This window comes from Delphinapterus leucas, chromosome 9 (genome assembly GCF_059928025.1).
Source record: "Delphinapterus leucas isolate spDelLeu-1000000601 "Yukka" chromosome 9, BTC_Dleu_Yukka2, whole genome shotgun sequence".
In the NCBI taxonomy this organism is placed as follows: Eukaryota; Metazoa; Chordata; class Mammalia; order Artiodactyla; family Monodontidae; genus Delphinapterus; species Delphinapterus leucas.
In genome coordinates, this window is record NC_143137.1 from 35000850 (window position 1) to 35015414 (window position 14565).

A 14565-nucleotide genomic window follows, 5' to 3' on the forward strand; every position below is an offset into this window, starting at 1 on the left:
CAATATCTAAATATTTTGTTGAAAGGTAAATTATCAGTTATTCCTTAGTTAATAGTAATAGGCTTTAATGTATGAGAATCCCACATCCTTTCTAGAGAGAATTATTAAATATTCTTTTTCTTCTAATGTGAAAAAAATTCACATAACACACATATACACAACTTTACTTAAAATAACAGAGATGCATGTAATCCTGCAGAAAATAAAGGTAATTTGTTTAAAAGAGCTTAAAGAGGAAAAAATCATAAACTGCATCAATAACCTCTTTTTCATAAGGAACTTGTCTTTGAGTGTTCAACTAAAATGCCCACTCCCTTTTAAATTATCAATCAATTTACATTTTCATATTACAATTTTGAAGCAAAAGCAGTAGACTTCAAGTGTTACCGGAAGCTGTAATTAAATTTGACAAATCAACATCAGATTATCTTGAAAGTGAATTAATAAGGATTTTCACTAAAGATTAAAAACACTTTTTTTGTACTTACAATTCAAGGGGAAACCTCTCCTTTGACAAAATAAAGTGCAGTTTTAATGCCAAATAAAATTGAGTGGTTTTCATTTGCATTCTTAGCAAAATCAGAGAACAAAGAAATTACCACTCAACCAATCAGGTTTGTTTCTATGTGTGACAGAATACCAATCAAAATAGAAGATGTTTTCATTTATTTTTATGTTTTCTGTCCCACTCAGGAAAATAAAACTTAACATAAGAAATTAATGTAAGCATTTCATTCACTAGAGGAGGGACAGTTTGGTGAGTGGACTATATAAACTTATCATATAAAAACTAATGCCATAAAAAATACATATTGAGACGTTTTAAAGGTAGCAGTGCAAACTAATTTAAAAAAACTTTTTCAGAGACTATAAACTCATTGTTTTTCTCAACAACTGAGTTCAATGAACACTTAAGATGAAATTTTTCAGCGCATAAAACTAAAATAAATCATTGCCCCACTTTGTTATTCACTGTTTTAGAATACAAGGTAAATTTTTCATGATGGGAAAAATATCTTAGATCAATATTCTTCTATAATAATTAAGATTCAAAGCTGATAAAAGTACAATTTTGATTGGAATCAATGATCTGGTTTTTAAGAGAGTTTCTAGTATCCATGACAACAGTTGCTTTGACAAGATGTGCATATGGCATTACACTGCCAGCTGGTGTGAACAATGTTTGAACTACTGCATTGAGATGCTGAGCAAACAGAAAAAGTTGCCACGTCTTAACCCTCAGGGAAGGCAGTCATCCCCTGATCAATTATGAAAAGACAGAGAGAGGGCTGCTACAGTCTGGCTCCAAGCAAGTTTTCTGAGAAGGCAGGCAGACATAGAAACCAAAGTAAACAAACTGAATGCCCTAGCACATCTCCTAACAACATTGATTTGTCTTCCCATAGCAGGATCTGGCATAGTTTGTCAAGCACACTTTTTACATTTGGAGACACACTCATTTACAACAATCTTCCTTTTGTTTTTTTATAAATTACAAGTAATTACAAGTCAGCCTAAATGTTTCTAAGGATGGCACATTCCAGTGAACTCAGGCAATTTTATTATAAAGTTCAATTGGAAAAAAAGACCAAAGAAAAAAATTCCATAAATATTTTATTATCACAAAATTCAGTTTAAAAAATTTCACTTGATATCCTAAATAATATAGCTTTCTTTTTTTTAATGGTAACTCATAAAATAATGACAAATGATATTTTTCAAATGGAAATTACTATAGTGTGAGTTAAGCTGTGTCTATGCAAAATTCTCAAAATCAAAAAAATCAGCTATTTTCCCCTTTAATTCCAAACGCCACGCAAAGTTTGCCTAACTTTTTTCATAGAAATTTTTCTCTCTTTGAATTCATTAGTTTATTTTGTATATATATATATACACACACACACACACACATCCTTATATAGTTTATATTTAATTCTGTAGTTGTTTATTATTCTTTTTTTCTTTTTCTTTTTTTTTTTTGCGGTACATGGGCCTCTCACTGCTGTGGCCTCTCCCGTTGCGGAGCACAGGCTCCGGACGCGCAGGCTCAGCGGCCGTGGCTCACAGGCCCAGCCACTCCGCGGCATGTGGGATCTTCCCGGACCGGGGCACGAACCCCTGTCCCCTGCACCGGCAGGCGGACTCTCACCACTGCGCTACCAGGGAAGCCCTGTTTATTATTCTTAAAGACTTCTAATGAACATAGTTTACAATCCTGGAATCATGAATGACTAGGACTAAAAGCAATCTTAGAAATCATCCAATCTGACCCCCTCATTTTAGCAAATGAGAAAAATGAGGTCTAGAGTAATCAAGCGCTTTGTTTAGGGTCTCCTGGCTTCCAGACCAGAGTGCATTCCAGTGTGCCATACTGTCTCTGTGTTGGCAAAGGCACGATTAGAGGGCAATGAGTAAAACTCTGGTAAAGGAGAACAATTAGTAAAGGGGAGCTCTGGCACCGTAATAGATTATTTTTTACCTGTAAAGAGGGCATATATATTTATCAGAACTTAAAAGGGAAACTACAATATAACCTTTTTATAATTTGAATTTGTGTTTGAATAGAACTATATCACAGAATATATATTGTTTTTAGGGCTAAGTGTTCCTACCATCCTTGACTTTGATTTCATTACATACTCTACCAATACCTGATGGAGCTCTAAACTATTGTAAAATTCTGATCATTTGACCAGTTTTTACTAGAAAAACTACTGAATAATTCTAAAACTGGACTAAACTTTAAAAATTGTTTAGCCTAGCTTTCACATTTTGTAGTCAGGTAATTGAAAAACCAATATTACAATAACTTGACTAAAGTCACAAAGCAGTAGCAAAGTGGTCAAAATCTATGGCTCTTGTCTCCCAAACCTAGAACCCTATCTCCTTCACTACCTTGTGTTGTATTCATTCAACTCAACCCAAACATTAACCCAGTGGAATATGTAACACCTGGTGCCTGTAGAAAGACATTAGAAAACAAGAGATATTTAGAACTGTAGCTCATGAAAATATCACTAGAAAAAATGTATACCATTTTTAAAGGAGTTATAATAATAATGGAATACCACAAGACAGCAGGCTAAAACATGCTACTATTTTCAAAGTACCTTGGTTTTCATATGAATTTACAGTTAGCTTTACAATAGTAAAGAATCAACTTTCAATACAAACTCTTATGAAAGAAAACTACTTGCCTGTATCAACATTCTTTTAGTAGCAGTAGAGATTGCTATAGTAAACATAAAAGATGGGAGGACAAAAAACAATTCCAAGAGATCAGCAATGATTTAAAACTCATAAGCAGAAATCTTTGGCAGTTTGCATTCTAACTGCAGGCATCACAAGACACTTTTATTTCCAGTTTTCTGGACAACATTTTAGGACTGAATTTCAATAAACAAATGCTCAGAGGCATTTAGTACATCTTTCCAATTTATTATTGTAGCTCCTCAAATGATGAAAGATTATGAGATAAAATACTGCCATCAATATAAGGTGTTAGGTGTCAAATTATATAAAATATTAATTTGAGAATTGCTTGTCCACTTCAATTGGTAAATAGAAAAGGGCTATTCATAAAGTACTATTAGCTATTTAGGTATTTATATAATCACCATCGGCAAAAACAAAAAAAAGAACAACTAATTTAGAACAAAAGGCAAAATATGTTTGCAAAATTTCCTTTAATAATGACTGAGTCTGATGCAAATGAATAATAAGAAAGGTTTCTAAGACAGCCAAGCCATATCTAGTTTTCAAAAACGCATTTGTTGTGAATTAAGGGTGCACTTCCCTTAATGAAGTTATTTAACTTAAAGAAAACTAAGATAGGACACTTTAAAAATTAGAATCAGATTAAATTAAAATATTTTGAAAAGATGAATACAAATCTTTATAATAAAGGTATACTTTTTGTTAGGCTGCAGAGGTGTGGGAAAGTACGTGTTTTCCAGAATTCAGTGCATTTTGCCATAAAATATTTATTGCAAATATCATTCCTAATAGTTGCTGTGTAATTTCAAACAAACAAAAATTTTGTTAAGCAAAGTTGAAGCCTATCACCCTTGTAAAGTAGTAATAACTTTATGTCAGTTAGGAACCTCTTAGACAAAGGGTAATTGTAATGAGTGGGTCGTTATGAGAATTACGAGTGAAAAACTTTGGAACCTGCCAGATCAATACTTTTTTTTCTTCTTGAAGAACACTGAAAACTCTCACCAGAAGGAAAATTGTTTGAGAACAGCTTAGAAACAACCAGTGAAACCAAAAATGTTAAGTACTCTCAGGTTTATAAATAACTTCTTTTTTTTTTCAAAGTAAATATATATATATTTTGGAAAAAAACAGACATCACTCATATCTCTCCCCATAAAAATAGGAATGCTTAACCTATCAGCCTGTTGCATTTGAGACATTAAAATGAAAAATGACATCTACGCCCATTAATATCTTCAATGTATAAACAGCACAGCGTGACACATTCTTGAGAGCTGAAGGCTACAAAACCTCTCTGAAACATAAATAACAAAGCACTCAGAAGCATATTTGATGTTGATACTCATCTCTGAGAAAAACACTGCTGCCTAGGCTTCTTATGAAAATAGATGCAGCCCAAATGGATCTCCTGTAATTGGTTTCAGATAGCGAGGTCAGAAGAAATATGATACAAGAAATGATTATGTGGAACACGCGAAACAAGAATGTTTACACAGGCACTCCCTACTTAAACTGACAAGGGGTGTATACTTTGCAGATAACCAGAACCAAAAAAATTTTGCCAGCAGGATACCCAGAATTTTGCTCCTCATATGCACATATTTTAACCTTTAACATATGACATCTTTAAAATGTTACTTGGAATACTGAGCAAATCGTAAGTTTTCAAACAGAATTTCATTTTTAAATTATTTTCACAAGTGTAGTTGATAATAAGTATATACAGAACCTTCCACAAAGGATACAAATTCCTATTCTGTTTGGTCTTCCTCCCATTATGTTCCCACTAAAGAGAATATACTCATAAATGTAATCTGAAGTCTCATAATGCTATTTAATAGAAGAAAATTAATCATCTAATTGTCATAACCTATTTTCGAACAGCAATCTATCAGAGTGAAATTATGCATCTGTAGTGATTGACCTTTCATTTTATCATGTCTGATACATAATTACACTAAGTTTGTTGAGGAAAAAAAGCTAATTACTAGAAAATATTTTTTAAAATAATTTTTATTTTTGTGTTATGGTATATTTTACATAAAGTTAAAGAATAAATGTGTGTGGATACGTTATGTTTATACTGCGGACCACTATGGAGGCCAAACTGAGAAGCTACGATCGTTTATTTTATGGTACTATAATAAGGGTAATTAATAAAGCATCCTATTTACCAATCAAATGTCAGGCTATATTGGCTAAGCATTCATGATGTAGATCCAAAGGAGAGAAAATCAAGGTATTAAATATGTTATGGAATGGATCCGCAAGTCATCCTCTGAAGCTCTAACAAAGTCCTCAGGGTTCAGGTCCAAACCCAATACTCAGTATATTCCAGTATGGCTCCAAACTCCCAGATGAGCTGAGGCAACCTTGCATAAAATAAACCTGTGAGTTAATGGTAACTAATGGCTAAGACAGGTTTTGTTTTATCAGGCCTCGAATCATACACTCAGTTTAATGGAATGAACACATTCTCCTCCTCTGAGCTGGCATTCCACAGGCTGCACTAAACCATACCAAGTAGTGTGGTATTCATATCTCTATTTCCTTCATTATTCTGCTGCTAATGATAATGAATTGCTAATGAAACACATAAGGAACACTAACATAATCTATAGCAATACTAAATGTAACTCTTGTTCACATATTAAGGAATTCTGTCCAACTTAAAAATTCTGAAATATGAAAGGTAAAGATGAATTGGAACTAATATTATTAAAATTAACAGTTTTACAGCATCTCTTTTTCATGGTACATGTTCCAGGAACTACAATAGCTTATGTGTATTCTCTCAGTTACTTCTCTTTCTGCTATAAAATAGTTTATTATTTTTTTCAAACATACTTTGGATTTACTTTGTGTTTCTCACATACCATCACTTTTTTTTTTCTCATTATGAGGCTGATATCTTTTGTCTGGATATGGATTGAAGACTCATTACTGCTATATTGTTAAAATTTCAAATTGCATTTTAGAGATTAACTGAAAATACATTCTGCTAAATTACAGTATAATACCTGAAAGTAAACTATTATTTGAATCTTATATTCTGGATTTTCTTTACAATTTAAAAGTAAGATTGCAAAAGAGGTAGCATTTAGGAAAATATTTGTAAGAATAAAATACATCAAACATTACTTGTCATTCAAAAATTTTTTTGCAAGTTTGTCCCATGTACCAAGCCAAGAACTAATAAGCATTGCATGCTTGCAGAGGTAGGGGGTGATGTGACATTGTTTTTACCATCAAAGAGCTTACTGTCTAATAAGAAACATGTAGTGTAATGTCAAAAGGCCATAAAAATGTTTTTAGAACATTTCAGGAGTTCATAAGTAGGAGAAATTATTTTCAGTTGGGGAGATCAGATAAAACTTCTATGGGGATACAATATTTGGGCTGAACTCACATAGAAGTAGTTCATCTTTTGGAGATGACAGAAGGTGACCATGTTAAATAGAAGCAAAGAACATGTGGGGTCATACACAGTAAAAAGAAAATAATTGATCTTGGATAGAACAAGTGCTTAATTTAGGAGTGTTGCCTCATGGGAAGGTTGGCTGGAGCTAATTAATGAGTATAACTAAAGAACAAATGGCAAAGAGACCTGACATTATTCAGCAGGTAAGGGCAAATGTTGCTGAATCTGGAAATGATGGGATGCACCTGGCCCAGGTCAATATTGAAGTCATGTCAAATACCGTATGCTAACACATATATATGGAATCTAAGAAAAAAAATGTCACGAAGAACCTAGGGGTAAGACGGGAATAAAGACACAAACCTACTAGAGAATGGACTTGAGGATATGGGGAGGGGGGAAGGGTAAGCTGTGACAAAGCGAGAGAGTGGCATAGACATATATACACTACCAAACGTAAAATAGATAGCTAGTGGGAAGCAGCCTCATAGCACAGGGAGATCAGCTCGGTGCTTTGTGACCACCTGGATGGGTGGGATAGGGAGGGTGGGAGGGAGGGAGATGCAAGAGGGAAGAGATATAGGAACATATGTGTAACTGATTCACTTTGTTATAAAGCAGAAACTAACACACCATTGTAAAGCAATTATACTCCAATAAAGATGTAAAAAAATATATTGAAGTCATGTTATGAAGGGCAGATGAGAAGTGATAAAGAGAGTGAGGAAAGATATGAGGTAGAAAGACCACTTAAAACGTATGTGCAACTGTCCAAATGAGAGATAATAAGAATAGTAATAAACACTTTAGTTGAAAACAAGAACCACAAGAGGAATGGTCAAAGTAGAATTGGCAGGATTTAGTAACTGGGTTTAGGGTAAAAGCTGGGAAGGGGGTAAATGATGGCTTCAAATGTTTAAGTCAAGCGTCAGGTATAGTTGTGTCACTATTGGAAAAGGGGAAATGAGAATATGAAACACAGGCTTTGGAAAGAAGATGATGTTGTTTACCTGCTGGCAGGATAACCAAGCAAAGGTTTCTAGAGTAGTTACTAATAATGCTGAGCTCTATGTTGAGAGTGTTCAGGCTGACAACAGATTCCCAAAAAAGAGATAGACGGTAGTTAAGACAAAGATAGATAATTAGGTTGCTGGTAAAGAGAATGAAGAGAGAGGAAGAGTCAGGTCCCAAATTTGGGGAACATCTACATACAATTTGTTTAGAGAAGATGAGAAAATAGTGAAAAAGGAAGGCAATGAATGGTAAGGAGAGCACAGTAATAGAAGTCAAGAAATCTTCTGGAAAATGTTGAACACAGAATTGTCATATGACCCAATAATTCCACAACCAGGTATATACCCAAAAGAAGTGAAAATATATGTCCACACAAACAGTTGTGCATAACAGCTTTATTTGTAAGAGCCAAAAGATAGGAAAAACCCAAACGTCCATCAACTGATGAATGAATAAACAAAATGTAGTCTATCCAAACAGTGGAATGATATTCAACCATAAAAGGTTTCTACAACATGGATGAACCTTGAAAACATTATGCTAAGTGAAGGAAGTCAAAAAGACTACATACTGCAGGATTCATTTATATGAAATGCCCAGATTAGGCAAATCCAGAGACAAAAAGTAAATTAGTGGTTGCCAGGGGCTGGAGGGAGAGGAGAATGGGGAGTGACTGCTAATGAGAATGGGGTTTCTTTTTAAGGTGGTGAAAATATTCTGAATTTAGAGAGTGGTGATGGTTGTGCAACTTTGTGAATACACCAAAAGCCACTGAATTGTACACTTTAAAAGAGTAAATTATAGGACTTCCCTGGTGGCGCAGTGGTTGAGAATCCGCCTGCCAATGCAGGGGACACGGGTTCGTGCCCCAGTCTGGGAGGATCCCACATGCCGCGGAGCGGCTGGGCCTGTGAGCCATGGCCGCTGAGCCTGCGCGTCCGGAGCCTGTGCTCTGCGACGGGAGAGGCCGCGGTGGTGAGAGGCCCGCGTACCGCAAAATAAATAAATAAATAAACAAAATAAAAGGGTAAATTATAGCATGTAAATTATATTTCATCAAAGCTGTTCTATATTTAAATAAAAGAACTGTGATGTCAACTCAAGGAAGTTGAGTTGATATATCTCAAGGAAGCTGGAAAAAAATAAAAGAGGAAAGAACAAAAATGAACGAGTTCTCAAACACTGAAACCTCAAAGAGACTAAGGAGTAATGAAAGTTCTTTTTGAACCTGTTGATAGTTTGCATGTGACCTACTGGATATCAGGTCCCTTAGAGCATTAAAGCAGAGAGTTAGACTGCAGCGAGTTACTGGGGAGTCAATGGGGGAAAATCATGGCCATGAGTGCAAACAATTCTTTTGATAAGTTCTGTAAAGACTAAGATAAAAGAGAACTATAGTCTGAGAGGTTTTGTTTGTTTGTTGTCTGTTTCAAATAAAGAAAACATGATAATGAGCTGGTTGGGAGAAAGAGAAGCTATAACAGAGGTAAGAGAAATGAGAAAGTCACTAGAGGATTAAGCAGAGTTCCCTGTGCTATACAGTATGTTCCCATCAGTTGTCTATTTTATACAGTACCAACAGTGTATATGTGTCAATACCAATCTCCCAATTCCTCCCACCCCATCCCTTTTCCCCCCTTGGTATCCATACATTTGTTCTCTACATCTCTGTTCCTATTTCTGCTTTGCAAATAAGGTCATCTATACCATTTTTCTAGATTCCACATATATGCGTTAATATATGATATTCGTTTTCCTCTTTATGACTTACTTCACTCTTTGTAACACTCTCTAGGTCCATCCATGTCTCTACAGATGACCCAATTTCGTTCCTTTTTGTGGCTGAGTAATATTCCATTGTATATATGTACTACATCTTCTTTATCCATTCCTATGTTGATGGACATTTAGGTTGCTTCCATGTCCTGGCTATTGTAAATAGTGCTGCTATGAACATTGGGGTGCATGTGTCTATTTGAATTATGGTTTTCTCTGGGTATACGCCCAGTAGTGGTATTGCTGGGTCATATGGTAGTTCTATTTTTAGTTCTTTAAGGAACCTCCATAGTGTTCTCCATAGTGGCTGTATCAATTTACATTCCCACCAGCAGTGCAAGAGGGTTCCCTTTTCTCTGCACCCTCTTCAGCATTTACTGTCTGTAGATTTTTTGATGATGGTCATTCTGACTGGTGTGAGGTGATACCCCATGTGTTTTTGATTTGCATTTCTCTAATGATTAGTGATGTTGAGCATCTTTTCATGAGTTCATTGGCCATCTGTATGTCTTCTTTGTAGAAACATCTACTTAGATCTTACACCCATTTTTTAATTGGGTTGTTTGTTTTTTTGATATTGAGCTGCATGAACTTTTTGTATATTTTGGAGATTAATCCTTTCTCAGTTGCATCATTTGCAATATTTTCTCCCATTCTGAGGGCTGTCTCTTCATCTTGTTTATCGTTTCCTTTGTTCTGCAAAAGCTTTTAAGTTTAATTAGGTCCCATTTGTTTATTTTTGTTTTTATTTTCATTACTCTAGAAGGTGGGTCAAAAAAGATCTTACTGCAATTTATGTCAAAGAATGTTCTGCCTATGTCTTCCTCTAAGAGTTTTATAGTGTTAGGCCTTACATTTAGGTCTTTAATCCATTTTGGGTTTATTTTTGTGTATGGTGTTAGGGAATGTTCTAAATGGGAGGGAAATCCAAAAGGTAGGGGATATATGTACACGTATGGCTGATTCATTTTGCTGTGCAGTAGAAACTAGCACAAGATTGTCAAGCAACTATACTCCAATAAAAATTAATTTTAAAAAAAAAGAAAAATTCTAGAGATGGATAGTGGTGATGGTTACATAACAATGTGAATATACTTACTGCCACTGAACTGTACACTTAAAAATGATTAAAATGCTAAGTTTTATGTATATTTTACACCCTCAAAATCCCCAACTCCCAGGCTACTGATGTCCTCCATGTACCCCTGCCTAATAAAGTACCTTGTGGAAAACTTTACACTCAACCAATGCTGGCTAAATAGAATTTAATGACTTGTTTGTACTAAAAGCCTAATGGCACGACTTCTGAAAGCTTACACTTACTTGGGCAATTCCTGCAGTATAAACACATTAAAGCAAAAAAAAAAAAAAAAAAAAAGAAAAAAAAGGAAAGTCACTTGAGGAGACAGAGGCTCAATCAAGAAGCAGGCGCAGGTGGCAGGTGATGGTCTTGTGGGGCGGAAGAAATGCATCATGCCCTGAGACAGGCTGAAGAAAAGAAAGGGATGAGAGGTAATTTCTCTGCAGAGGCAGGAAGAGGAAAGAGTTCACACTGGACGGTCTCAATGAACTCAGAAAATAAGGAAGTGCAGTTATCTACTGAGAAGGAGAGAAAGATTGGAACTGTCAGAGAAACAAAAGTCAGGAAGCTTTTCTATCACTATTCTGAGAAATATAGCCTGTAGAGTAAAACTGGATATTTAAGATGTTAGGGTATATGCCTCCACACACACTGATGACAGGTCGATACATGGATGTCTTCTGGAATGCTGCCTCCAGAAGTGAATGAAGAGCTGTCTACTTTTCCATTGCTCTAATTTAGTATCATCACTACTCAATCAGAATCTGTTTAAACACTTTACCTGTCCAAAGGCCCTGGCACCTCCAATTGTATCAAGTAGAGGAGAACAAGTCACTTACGATATATGTAATGTTATTGTGCATTCTAACAGTTATGTTCAGTTTTTAAAAGACAGCAAAATAAAAAAATACATCTGTGATGCTGCTACCATTGGCCTGACCTTTCAAAAGCTTCCATTTGCAACTAGGAAAGAAAGTACGATGGAATGGTATTGACTAGATTTCAGAAGATATCTTTTTGCCTTTTACTCATTGATGAACTTGGACTACTTAACACCACACCGAGCCTTAATTGTCTTGTCTACTAAATGCAGTTAATAATATTTACCTTTGCCTATGGGTGATTTTTCAAATCAGAGAAGATAATGTATTTGAAAATATTTAAAGTCTAAAGTATAATGTAGTATTATTTCAAGTCAAGGCTTTTTTTTTTTTGCGTACGCGGGCCTCTCACTGTTGTGGCCTCTCCCGTTGTGGAGCACAGGCTCTGGATGCGCAGGCCCAGCGGCCATGGCGCACGGGCCCAGCCGCTCCGCGGCATGTGGGATCTTCCCGGACCGGGGCACGAACCCGTGTCCCCTGCATCAGCAGGCGGACTCTCAACCACTGCGCCACCAGGGAAGCCCTCAAGTCAAGACTTCTGAAATTATATAATTCCTCCAGTGGATATCAGTTCTTCCATGTATCAACAGAAGTACTGGTCAGTTGAGACTGACTCCTGCTTTTTAGCTGTATCGTGACCTTGCTAAATAGATATGTGCATTTGAAATAATGGACCTGTCATACTATAATTCCTGAAACTTTAGCTCAGTATTTATTTAGTTCTCTGCAATCTATTCAAGCAGAAAAATGTCCCATTGGATAGGAAGAATATCTTACCAGCTTCATGTCCTATTATATTTTACAAAGTTGTCTCTGAGGCTGAGTGAAAGGGTTTATAACTTTATGAATGTACTGTTGAGCTACACCCTCACCTCCTCCAGGTCCAAATCACCACATCTGCATGAATATACACATACACAATGCGCCCTGTGCTACCCATCCCCTGTCCTTAAGGATCTTTTAGTATAGTAGGAAAGATAAAACTATATTCAATATAACCACAGTGCAAAGCAGAAATGTGCTGCTTGCCATTAAAAGCAAGTACAAAAAGTGGCTATGTGGGTTCAGCCAAAACAAAAAAGAAGGGAGAACAAATGCTTCTTAAGTACTCATTACATGCCAGCTATAATTCCAAGTCCTAGCTCACGCTATCTCACTTCCTTCTCCAACACCCTGCTTTATTGTAGATGTGTAAACTGAAGCTCACTCCAAGTAGTTAGGTTATATGTCCAAGCTATTTTCACATATCCTTGAGATGGCATAAGAGATTCGAACAACTATCTGGCTGACTTTGAAGCTCTTGCCCTTTCCACGAAGGGTGGTCAGGAAGAGTATTTCACTGAAGAGACTTTTATACAGTAAAGAACTTAAGTAAAAAACTGCTTGGGGCATAAAAAGAACAAAATAAATTCTGAGTCACTAGTAGCATTGCTAGTTATGCCAACTAGAACAACGCAAAGAATTCCAAGATCCAATTCAAATTGTTTTTCTTTTTCCTTATTTTTCACGAGGAGAATTAGCCATATAAGATTATATGTTAAACGGAATTTACTAGCCTTAGAAGACAGTGTCTTTGAGGTTACTAAGCACTTGATTCAGGATGCTGGTTACAGAGAAGACGAAAACTTTTAATAATCATCTTCTGTCACAACCAAACACAAAAGAAGCATGAAACAATAGGTACTATGTTCTCATGCATTCAGAAGTAGGGTTGCCAGATAAAATAGAGGATGCCTGGTTAAATTTGAATGTATTTGTATTTTTACTTGCTAAATCTGGCAACCCTGGCTAGAAAAGTTAATATTTCAGAAAATGTTGCCAAGATACTGGGATTTTTCACACCAAGTTTTTCATTGAAAGGTAAATACTATTTATCTCATCAGAGGAAATGTTTTTCAGTCCTAATAAGTAATGAAGTCATCTTAACTATATTTTACAGGTTAGCTAGGGGAGTGAGTTGAGGGCTTGGGCTGGGCTGCTTTTCTGTGAGAAAGGATGCTCGTGTGACCACTAAGGCATCGCAAAAGGATGAGGTGGACCCCCCAGAGGACAAGTAAGTGCACGGGTTTTCAAAACAGCCAGACCAAGCAAAGCAGAGGAAAAGTTCCTTTTAGAGTTCCTATTTTAGCTTCCTGCAATCAAGACACAGATAAGAAAAATGCAAAACTTTTGTTCTCTATTTACCCTGCCCTTAGCAAGGATGAGAATCAGTAGCCAGGAAGCCCGAAGCAAAGATTATGACCCTGCTTGGCACCAAGGAGAGATGCTAACAGGAGAACTAAAGGAAAGAGCCTTGAGGCAGAGAGCCTCTGTATACTAACCCAGAAGCTAACTAGGCCGGTGCCAGAGGAGGAAAGAGGTGGTGAGAGTAAAACCATTTGAGAAGAGAGAGGCCTTGATTAGTTCAGGTGCATACACAGTGGGTTAAGAACCTGTAAAGGAAAGCTCCTACAGCTAAAATTAGAATGTTCTTAGAAACAGAATGACAGAGTTGCCAAAGAGGCCTCAGAAATTCCAAATTCTAATTGCAGCCCCATTCCAAGTTGCTGTATGACCTCATCCCTATCAATGAGAACTCTGAACAAATGCCTTCTTCCCCATAGCTTACAATTTACCAGTCTTGCAGGGCAATCTAAAGAATGAAACATAAAACTCACTGGATAGAGGAAACGCTCGTCATTGACAACCAATTGCTGATGAAGCATTGTGATTATTCAAAAAATACTGATCAAATGAATGGAAGAAGGAATATATTTATATTAAGAAAATAGTTGGAATTTTGTGTTTTTAGGCTATGTTATTCACAATGCAAATTATGAAACACATATATGCCTGTGTGATACATTATGAAGCTAATTCACAAAGATAGATTTTAGAGATCTTGGGCAAATTCACCTTAAGAGGAACCCATTTTGTGAGGGTATTTCCATTTTTGTGTTCCAGCTATTACCACATTTAGGTTAAATTCTCCTCAGCAGTGGAATTGTAGTCATTCACGTTATAATGTGCACAAAAGTGTTCTTTAGAATAAAATAAAATGTAAACTGACGGTGATAATAGTCGTCACCTTAACACATCAATAATTATACATCTACGTAATTTCATGAAGTCTTCTGGGCTTTTGTCCTAAAATTCTTCTCAAGCTCCCTGAGTTTTTAAAATTTAACTCTATC

General features: G+C 36.0%; 1 protein-coding gene across 6 annotated transcripts in view; it reads right to left on the reverse strand.

Annotated features, from left to right (window-relative positions):
• The window catches only part of FOXP2 (forkhead box P2), a 538178-nt gene that overhangs the window by 161291 nt on the left and 362322 nt on the right, over positions 1 to 14565 (reverse strand). The window lies entirely within an intron of this gene.